Below are 11,548 nucleotides of genomic sequence, written 5' to 3'. Positions count from 1 at the left end.
AGTAATTCTCCTCCAAACCACATAAATGCTATATTTATAGACTGTCAGTACAATTCTTTTAGTCAGGAAAGAATTTCAACAAATGAGACCCAAGGGACCTGCACTGAATTGCCTTTGCAAGACATTTCCTCTGAACCTGGAAACGTCCTGACAGCTCTTTGTGAGGATTCTGTCTCATACAGCTTTAGGGATCTATGATAGAGGTGTGTACATCACCTGGTCACCCATTATAATCGGTAGAGAAAAACATTTTTTTAGAGCAGATTTATTTGATTTACTTTAAGTATCTACACTGTGAAGAGACAATTTATCTTTCTCTCAGCCACAAAAAAAGACCCTGGGATGAATCCCATTTTACATGTCTTTCTTTTGAAAATTGTAAAATGAAGATGCAGTCCTGCCTTTCTCCTCTGAAGAATAATGAGTTTTAAATCTGTGAATTGCACTGGGTTTATAGATAAATATGAAACTCTGGATGTTGAAATAGAATTGATAGATCCAATTTTCAACCAATAATTCTGATATATCAACCCACTAATGAGTGACAAATGACACAATGACTTACATAGATCAAAGGACAGATAGAAATGCCAGATTTTTAGGAGCATAAATAAAAGGAACCTGAAACTCAGTCTCAAAAATAAGTGTGTCCTGAGGTCAGATCTGTTCTTGTTCTTCTAAAAATAAATTTAAAATAAATATACAAGATTAAGACTTGTGGTTTCAACGTCATGATACTGTTGCAGATGACACACCATTTGCAAAAATGCATAAGAAACCCCAAGATTTTACAAGTATATCATGGGGTCAGAAAAAAATAAGACTGGAAGCATAAAAAAGCAAGCTTGAACAGCAATACTGCTACTTTTTAAAAAATATTATTTCCATTTTGAATTTGCAGTGTCAGCAACATGCAATATATGATACAACTTTAACCTAGAACTGTTGACTTATGTTTGAGGTATTAAAACACAGTTTTGAAGTTCTTCACATCTTGAAATATAATTTTGTCTATTCCATTTTTTTCAAGTCATGTCAATATAGGCTTTATGTTTACTATCAGAATATCATGTTCTTTCTTCCTTCCTTCATTTTATGTATTTTCACCAAAAGACTACAAGCATGAATATTTTTACTTTGTAAAAGGTACTGGAATTTAGTCTCTGTATTGCTACTAGGAGACAAAAAGTTTATTTGAGCACTGTATTTCTCCCCATGGTTTATAACATGGATGGATTTATGTGTAAAAACAAATACAGTATTGCATAACCCAAGTTACAAGAAGCTTCTTTCTTCTGAGAAATAAGTCACAGTGCTCTTTCATTGAAATTTATATTCCCTGCAAACCACCAATATTTCTAGGAAGCAAAATAAATAAATATGCTGGAATTCTGCAGTTTACCCTGCTAAGGGATCATGTCCAAGACGACATTTACTACTTGTTGTGAAACGTATGTTAGGAATAGTAAAGTTCTCAAGATCACAGAATCATAGAATAGTTTGGGGTAGAAGGGACTTCAACGAATATCTAGTCCAACCTTCCTGTGATAAGCAGGGACATCTTCAACTAGATTAGGTTGCTCAGAGTCACATCCAAACTGACTTTGCATCTTTCTTGGGATGGGATGTTCTTTTTGTGTTCCACCACCCTCGTAAAAAAATTCTTCCACATACCTAGCCTAAATCTACCCTCTTTTAATTAAAACCCATTACCCCTTGCTGTTTCTCAACAGGTCCTACTAAGAGGTTTTTCCCCACATTTCTTACAAGTTCCCTTTATGTACTGCAAGGCCACAATGAGGTCTTCCTGGAGTCAGCCTTGGCTGATCAACCCAAACCATCGCAGACTTTCCTCATAGGAGTGGTGCTCCAGCCCTCTGATCATTGCTGTTGCTCTCCTCTGGACTCACTCCAACAGGTCCACCTCTTTCCTGTGCTGAGGAACCCAGAGCTGGATCCAGTACAGGTGGTGTCTCAAAAGATGAGAGTAGAGGAGGAGAATCACCTCCATCAACCTGCTGGCCACGGGTTCTCTCAGCTTTCTGACCAATTTCCATTTACCAGCCTCCTCAAGTCCTTCTCAGCAGGGCTGTTCCTAGCCTCTTCAACCCCAAGCTTGTATTGAAACTGCGGGTTGTTCTGACTGAAGTGCAGCACCTTGCATCCTGTGATTCACCTGAGCCCACTTGTACCCTCTAGAATGGCATCCCCTCCTTCAGGTGTGTCATCTGAACCACTAAACTTGATGTCATCTGCAAACTGGCTGAGGGTACACTTGATCCCACTGTCTGTGTCAATGATGAAGACATTGAACAATACTGATCCAGCTATGGACCCCTGAGGGACACCACCTGTCACTGATCTGCATCTGAACATTGAGCCATTGACCACTGCCTTCTGGATCCAACCAACTCCTCATCCACCAAAGAGTCGACCCATGAAAGCCATCTCTCTCCAATTTTAGAGGGAAGGATGTTGTGGGGGACCATGTCAAAAGCCTGACAGAAGTCGAGATAGATGGCATCCATAGCACTTCCCTTGTCCACTGATGTAGTCATTCCATCATAAGCAACCGGTTAGGTCAAGCAGCACTTGCCCTTTGTGAAGCCATGCTGCCTGTTTCAAATCACTTCCCTGTCCTTCATTTACCTTAGCATAGCTTCTAAGAGGGTCTGTTCCATGATCTTCTCTTTTCTACCACTTTTAAAAACAGGTGCATTGTTTCCCTTTTTCCAATTAGCAGGAACCTCACCTGACTGCCACAACTTTTTAAAGTATGATGGAGAGTGGCTTGGCAACTACATCAGCTAATTCCCTCAGGACTCTGGGATGCATCTCATCAGGTACCATAGACTTATGTATGGACAGGTCCCACAGGTGGTCACAAACCTGAGCTTCTCTATTGTCTGCATGGCTATTTTATTTTTTACTGAACAACGAGTTCTTTTCCAGATGATGCCAGTTCTATAAAGATTGGTGTCTTGTGGTGCCAGGAACTGGAGTGAGTGTAGGTGTGTGAATGAATGTGTGAGCACTAGTGAATATCAGTCTGCTCTTGACAGTGAGCAGGTGAAGTGGCTTATTGAGAGTGAAAAACAGGGAGAGAAAGAGCCTTGTTTGTCCACTGGCCTCTATGTTGATCAAATTATTTTGAAATGTTTAATCCCAAAAAAATGGGTTGCTTATTCACCACATACAGAAACAAAAGGTTTAAAATCTTTTTGAGGCATAATGGAAAGTGGATTTTCATATGTGACCTGAAGAACAGAGATGGGGACTGCATTATGAATGTTTTTTCTTTAAAAAAGCAGCAGGGACAAAACAGTGGGTGGAAATGTATAGATGTACACATGAATATTTGTGCATACTTTACACATTTTATGCACACACAATTTCTTTAAATGCACTGTTCACTCATTTTCATTCAGAGGAGAGGTTTTACAACAGCACTTGCTTTGAAGGAGAAAGACACCTATCTATTTGATACACTAAATTATTTCTAAGCTGAAGATGTGACATGTTATTAAACTTTATCTTCTTAACAATATTGCTATTCTGCAATCATTACGACGAAATTATAATGTGGAACAATACACAGAGAACATCTGTAAAAAAAAGATGCATTTTAAATGGTTTTGTGAATACATGCCCTGTGGTTAGACATGACTGTAGAATTGTGTTTGGATGAAACCTGAGGTGACAGTTAAGGGAGCACACTAATTTAATAACAGTTGATGAATTAAGAAACTGTATTACTTTTTAAAATCACTTAGGAAGTCTCCTTTCAAGCCCCTTGGTAGTCTGGTTGATTCTTCTGGACAGCATGTCAAAAAGATTTGGAAACACATAGTCTTTACAAACCACCGTGTCTGGTTTAGCTTCTTTTTCACTTTCTAAAGAAACTTACATCAAAGCTTTATATTTCCATTCCAATAAATATGGTCTGTACAAGGGGGTTTTTTTGGGGACAAAATAATGCTGATTATCACAAAATTTATCCTAAGCTGAATACATAACCTGCAGCATCCATCACTTTAAAATATATTTCCTTTAAAAGGAGAAGAATATGTTAATGAGACAAAGTCTTAATGGTGATAAACCACTTCTTTATGTTTTTATGCAACAGAAACCAAACCATTTACATAAATGTAAATTTCCAGGAAAACTTTTAATATGATGACACAAGTATCTAATGATTACAGTCAAATACCACAAACTTTATAAACTCAGTGTCAGAAAAATGAGTACGGAACAATTTGAGCTTGACAGTTGTGGTTTCTAAAATTTCTCTTTTAAAAACAGTCAAGGAATAACTATGACTGAAGTAAAAAAAGAACTTACATACCCAAAGGATAAGTCCCAGTAGTCAAAAAGATGTCAAATAAAGACATTTCAGTTACTTTTTCTAATGGATTTAGACCTTTTCGTATTTACCCTTGATATTTCCATTTCCATAATAGATTATTTCAATGAATTCTTTATGAATCACAAATTAACATGATGCCTGATCTGAAAAGAAATTAGTGTGTGCTCCTCTGAGTAGAGGTGGAAAGGCAATGTCATCATATATAAAAAGACAACTTCTGAAGCAGATATATTTCTGCAGAAGAGATGGTAATTATAGTAGAAACATGTTTTTATGTACAGGTACACATTTCTAAGCAGCACAGGTTCTAGCTCCAACATCTTGTTTGTCAGTATCTGAACCTTATTAAAACCCTACAGCTAGCACTGAACAAGTTAACAATTCCATGAAAATACAATGTTAAATGGAATAAGAAACACATCCCAATTAATTTTATCTCATGCTTTTGGAAGTGACTCAAAGAGTCAACAATGTCCTGAAATGTCCAAATGTCCAGTGTCCAAAAGTCTGCTGAATTTTCTCCTTCTGCAATAGTGATAAAAATGTATTACTTCTGAAGACCATGAAGCTACAGTTTTTTAATGGAAACTGCACAGCTGACATGGCTCTGGGAGACTGAGTTAAATTCTTGTTATTAGGACTCTGAATTCAAACCTCACAATGGGATTTTTTCCATGAGCCAGAGAAAATGTCATTCACTGTTAGATCCCACAATAACCTAACAAGAATGACAGTTAAGATATAAATTAAAAGGAAATCTCTCTGGAGACATTTAGAAAAATGAATCAATTTTGCATTTGCAGCTTTGGTCATTTAAGTAAGTTTTATCAAAGGACCTTGGAAAATAAAGAAGAACCCAATATAAGTTTATAGCTGCTTTTTTTCTTGTGCTATTCAGCTCTGCAAGTCAAAAGGGACAAGCACCAAAGATAAATACCATTTTTTTATTTCTCACTACCATGTTCACGTGGACATAACCGCTATACAGAGGTGAAGGTAAACATAAGATAGATTTATCCTATCTTTTCAGGGACTATTTTATTCCATGTATTTTAAAAAGCCCATTTTACATGAAGTCAATCTTTGATAAAATATTTATTTGCGGGCTATCCAGTCTCTACAATGCCTTTGGCAGTATGAATATGACTAGTTTTAGTGCTAAATATTAATAATTATGGAAATTTATTAAATTTACTACTTAAACTCTCAATTAATAGTTCAGAAATAGCAAATCTTTAATACTTTCTTTATTATAAAAAATTATCTGCCCTGGTCCTGCACTTTCTCCAGGTCTGTACCTTATTAAATGTTTAGCTTGTGTTAAAACTGTTTAGAAGTTTAAATTTTCAGAACAGAGGTCCCTAAGGTAATTTTTTTTCTTTCTTGTGTTTTAACACTTGCACAGCTTCCACTTAGAAAAATTACCTATCTTTCCACTATACTCCATCCCACATATAGAGAAAGAAGTAGCTCTTCATTTGAATAACACAAAGGCAAGTCTTGTTTGGAAAATACAGTTCTAGGAGCAAATCTAGATAAACAGAACTATAGGGAAATACAGATGTTTTATTTCTTAAAAACTAACCTTGATAATTTAAAAAGCAGGATGTGTAATAGGGAAAATATTCTTGCTCTGGAAAAAAATTGGAAACCATTAATTTCTGATTCACCAAGAAATACCACCATAGAAAACCCACTCTTTAAACTAAATGAAATAATTAATGAAAATGCAAAAAAAAAAAAAAAAAAAAAAAAGCTGTATGCCTTATGAACTAATTTTCTTTCAGGAAGATTATTGTAAATTGTGCTTTTTGAATTAAAATGGTGCAGAATATGATGTGTTTGATCTTCATTCACTTTTGCTGATGAGCAGTTGTTAAAGGTATAATATAAAATCAGTCTGTCTAAATATTGTCTCAGTGCTTAAACCTTATCCTTTTTTTCTGCCTTATATGTATTGCTCAAATCTATTGATGCCATACCTGTCTGTCTACTTCACCAGAAGGTTTTGTGAAAGTGACAACTCACATTTTTTTATAGGTAAAAAGAAGCACATCATAAGCACAGAGCTGAGAATTTATTGTTATTTCAATTAATATTTTGAGCTGTCCAAATCAACTAAAGGATTTCAACAGAAAATCCTTGCTAATAACGTAGGTTTATTTTCAAACCAAGTAGAGGTCTCAGCATCAGTAGTTTGAAGGGACCATAGCTGTCTGCATCTAGTGAGGGTCCATTGGACACTCTAATTATTTTTTGTAGTGCTGGGATTTCCTCTTTGATAATACACCTAATATGCACTACAAAAGGAAATATTTGATATGTCACATTTCTTTCATGCAAACAATTCAAACCTTTTACCAAAGATGGAATTGCTTATTGAACTTCCTGAATTTGAAGCTTAACCTGTTGATGGGCCAGCCAAGTTGTATATTCCAATGCATATTTAATAGGAATGACAAACACATGTAAGGGCTGCTGAAGTAGAAAAACAGATGCTTCACTACACCCAGAGCTTAACAAAGATTAGTAGGCAAAAGGGTAGAAAAACACACAAACCTCTGCCGTAGATATATGTTAGCAGTGCACCTTTTCTTTTCCTCTCAAACTTTTGTTCCTGTTTTGCTGGCAGAAACAGGAAAAATATTCTCTTAAGGAAAAGTCTCACAGGTAAAGCTGAAGACTCGGTCAGAGGATGATGGTTAAATAGAAGAGAAGAAATAATTATGTAACATTAATATATTACACAGCTTTCTCTTGCTCCACAGGAGTTCATCTTAAAAAAAAAATATACTTATTCCTGCACATCAAGGAAAATTAAGTGGTTTTTATGACTTAGATACCTAGAAAGAAGAAAAGAAAATTAAAAATTGAAGAGCAAAAAATCAAACCCATTAAAACCTGAGGAAATAGGACAAGATCTTACACAGAGGATGACTTTATATTTTCCTAAATAGATTAATAACAAAAAAAAGATATTTCTCAGTAGTTACCATCTCATGTCTCTAAACTAGTTAGAAGGGAATTACAGTAAGAGATTTTGATCCACCATTAGAAGCTGTTCCAAGCTGTGGTAATAAGTTCCTTAGCTCTTTCATCTACCATGTGAACATTAAATACATGGTGCAATTTATCTTCTTCACAATCTCCTTTAGTAAGTTGGAGTAATCATCAACAACAAATCCAAAAGCAGCTCTCACAGAGGCTTGCAGGGGTGGCAGTCAGTTGGTAGAAGAGATTCTAGCTAGAAAAGCATTTTAAGAGTCTGGCACACAAACCTAGCAACTTGTGTTCTTATACTAGGTTAATGAGCACTGATAATCTTAGTATGTTACACAAATAAGCTGTTGTATTTTACACACATTAGGTCGAATAAAAAAGTGAACTTCAAATTTGCTAAGGATTGTATGAAAACAGGAAGTAAAACAGCAAAATATTTATTAAAAGTTTCTCATAAATATGTTCAGCTTTAAGGAATGAAAAAGCATATCATTCCTAAAGCAAAACATTCCACTTAATTTTGCCTAACCAAATTTATTCTGTAACAGATATTGAAACTCGTATCAGAACATGCATAATAATCTGCTATCTTGCAATATAAATTTCTCATTCTCTTATAACTTCTATGTAACCAGGCCTTCCAGCAATCAAGCTAGATGGAAAATTTTAAAGATATAGTGGAAGGTGTTGAATAAACTTTTTCAAGGAGAAAACAATAAAATCACAGGCTTACCTCTTAAAATTTCTATAGGGTTCTAGGAAAGATTAGAAGTCAGTAATGTCAAAACATAACACTCGGACAAACTGAAATATTTAATTATTGACAACTGTGTTCGACTGAAAAAGTAAGTGTTAGTTTTGGAAAAAAAGTCTTCCTGTGTGAAATACTGAGGGTTTTGATTGCATATTTTTTCCATCAAGCTGTACTTTGATGGAAAATCCCCAGTCACCTTAAGATGTAATTCTTTTTCTTCCCCTCCTCATATAAATATTTCTTTGCTTGTTTGCATTATGATATTTTTACCCCAAAAGAGAAAGGAACCAAAATAATTAGTTATACACTAGTCAGTTTATTAGGACCTTACGTGTCTGTGTTGTTTTAAAAGCCCACTATGGAGACCATTGCCCAGTGGTGAACAACAAACACTTAGACAGTTGCTACCTAAAACACCACAACATAAATTTATCCAGGCTACAAAATTTTACATACATGAAAAAAAGAAAGTGGGAAAAAAGTAAAAAAGAAAATAAAGAAGAGATGATAAAGAAAAATATATGATAGGTTATGCAGAGAACGATGGATAAATACTTGAAATATTTTAATGATTTTTTGTTATCCTTTTTTTTTATTAAGGACCTTTTATTTTTGTGTTTTCTTGTGGGGTTTTTTACAGTTTGTTTTTGTTTTTGTTTTTGTTTTTAGTTAAAACACCATTTATGTTTTTCAGTTCTCTCTTGGATCTACCTTTTAGAAATGAGACTGAGGATTCACTGTAGTACCAAGAGAATACAACTGTGTATTAAACCAACGATTTTCCGTAGACTTTTTGGGTATTTCTTGTCTGAAAAAGCATTTTATGTAGGAATAAAATGTTCACATTTTTGTGGCAGTGTATTTTCATATTTAGGTAGAAAACAACCATATTTTTAATTTATGTCCATTGTCAAAGAATTACATGATTTGTGTCTAATCTTCTGCTTTTAAATTGCAGGAATAAGAATCATTTTTGTGTCTATTTCTAAAAAACTTTTGAACTCTTATGTTTGTGTTTAATCTCCAGCTGCAATTTTTCCATTGAATTTGTATGGATGACTATCTGTGATTATTGCAATCCTTCATTTCCTCCACAGGTGGGTAAATAATTGGTCTGGTAACAACACATCCATGTTTGTACTACCTTTCAGAGGTTTAATTTACAAGATTAATATATAACAGACCTATCAAAAGAGTACAAATTATAGGCTTTTCTATTAAATAAGACTCTACTAGCAAAAATTTAGGAAACCACTCCCAGATATAGGTCTAGATAGGTCTGAGAAATTTGGTTTCCACAAACATATACAAGTATGTTATATGTATACAAGTACATATTATGAACTAACTAACAGCCATTCTAGGACAAATCAAAGATCAATTTAGTATCCAGTCTTCAAAAATAGCTAAATTATATACCTAAAGACTATAAGAAACATGGAAATATAGTTGTGTAAATTTTTGCTCTAAATCTGTATGGAAGTATTGGGTTTCAGGTAACAGATAACGTACCAGAGAAGGATTTTGAAAAGGCTGATTACTAATTAGCATGAAGCACTGCACTTAGACCAAAGAGTCTTGTTCCAAGTGCTGCTTCATAATTTGAAAGATTCAAAGTAAAATTTTATGTAAAAATATTTTTATTTAAAACAAACATTACTGATACACTGTTTAATAATTTGTCCTTTTGACAATCAAAAGAGTATATTAAGTATTTTTAAAACCTGGAAGAACATTTGAAAAACTAAGATTGTTACCCTTGAAATGCATGATATATTGATCAGCAGTATATCAAGAAAACAAGAATCATTAATTCAACTAGTATAGAAATTTGAGCATTTTATTTAGGCATTTGAAGTCATCTATTCTGGAAAAAAAGTGGTTTTAGTAATAAACTTAGGTAGCCACAGTTCACCATCACCATCATACCACTATCAGAGAAGTACTGTTTAATTTGATGCAGCTTTCTTATTACTGCATCTCTGTATCTTACAAGAGTTAGGTGAAATCTTTTATTTTGTGACAGTGTTTGGTGATTATTGCCTTTTTCCTTAACTTCATATTCTGTGTATAGAAAAGAAAGACTGTAGACTATTTTGCCCTAAAAAATCTTTAGCAGAATAATATTAGAACCACAGATATTGTCCCTAGAAGGAACTTCTGGGGGCTGTCTAGTCCAGCCTCCTGCTTCAAGGGCCTGAGGTTCCATGGCTACTTTAGGTACTGTTATCTACCTGCTGCACTAGTGAAGAAGGTTTTCTTATTATCCAAATGTCTTTTAGGTGTTTACTATTCAGATTTACCTTTACAACCCACATTGTGATCTTCTTAGCATACTTAGGTGTTAGAAAAAATGACAGGAAGAAACAGACACAAACCTTTTACTTTTTCAGGAGACCATGTCATGGGAGTCTTCAGCATAATTTTGTGAGATATTTTTTAAGATATGGTCAGATCTTATAGTTAAGAACAGGCTCTGGTCTTGTCTAGTTCCAGCTTATGCTGTTTGGGAAATGGTTGGGTGCAACAACACCCTGATGCTTTTGTAAGTACTGTTTTTCTATATGTATCTGTGCGACAAAACCCTAGACTTCTAAGATGCTTCTGCATCATTCTATATCCAAAAAAAATAATTCCTTACCTTTAATGGCCCTTGGATCAGGGCATTAATCAAAAATTCAGAGGGAATTATTTTCTTTACATGATTGCTTTTACATGGGAAAATGATAAAGCTATATTCTCTATATTCTGTAGTCATTTTTATGAATAAAAATAATCATGGAATCTGAGCCTGCAAGAAGTCCAACTTCAGTCCTTAGAGCATATAATAAACAACAACTTCAAAATCTATAGAATATGATTCAGCCTTCATAATATCATGTATGGCAGCATGAAGATAGCTATCCTCAGCACAACATCTCCCTTCAGGGAATCCAAGTGAGTGAGTGGTCAATAGACAGCAACGCCACCTCCCCCCCAACTCTCCTGAAGTGATATATTACTTAATGACACTTGCTTAACACGAGGCAATTAAAATCTCGAAATATTAATCTTCATTTCATTATTACCTCATGGAAACATTTACCTTTTGGGAATAATGGCATCAAAGTGGTAGATTTCTGATTTAGTGATGTTTTATGTTCATATGTAAGTCATACGATACCACACTGAGGAACATTGAACACCTCAAGCAAGATGAGAAAAGCAATCAAAGTCTTTAACAGTTGCTCAAGAACCTTTCCTCTGTAAAAAATGATGGACGTTTGTCACTGTCCTCCAAATACCAAAAATTCCAGGGTGTCTGGATTCCCATAAACTAGGCCAGAACTGGCAGCCTGGAATCTTGCATCTTACCAAGTTTCGTAAATATCTGATAACTGCGGGGTCTGATCTAACAGATATATCTAAAAGGTATTTGACACACAAGA

The sequence above is a fragment of the Corvus brachyrhynchos genome, unplaced genomic scaffold, assembly GCF_000691975.1.
Source record: "Corvus brachyrhynchos isolate BGI_N302 unplaced genomic scaffold, ASM69197v1 scaffold12, whole genome shotgun sequence".
Taxonomy (NCBI): Eukaryota; Metazoa; Chordata; class Aves; order Passeriformes; family Corvidae; genus Corvus; species Corvus brachyrhynchos.
The sequence above is the reverse complement of the archived record's forward strand: the minus strand, read 5'-3'. Positions refer to the sequence as shown.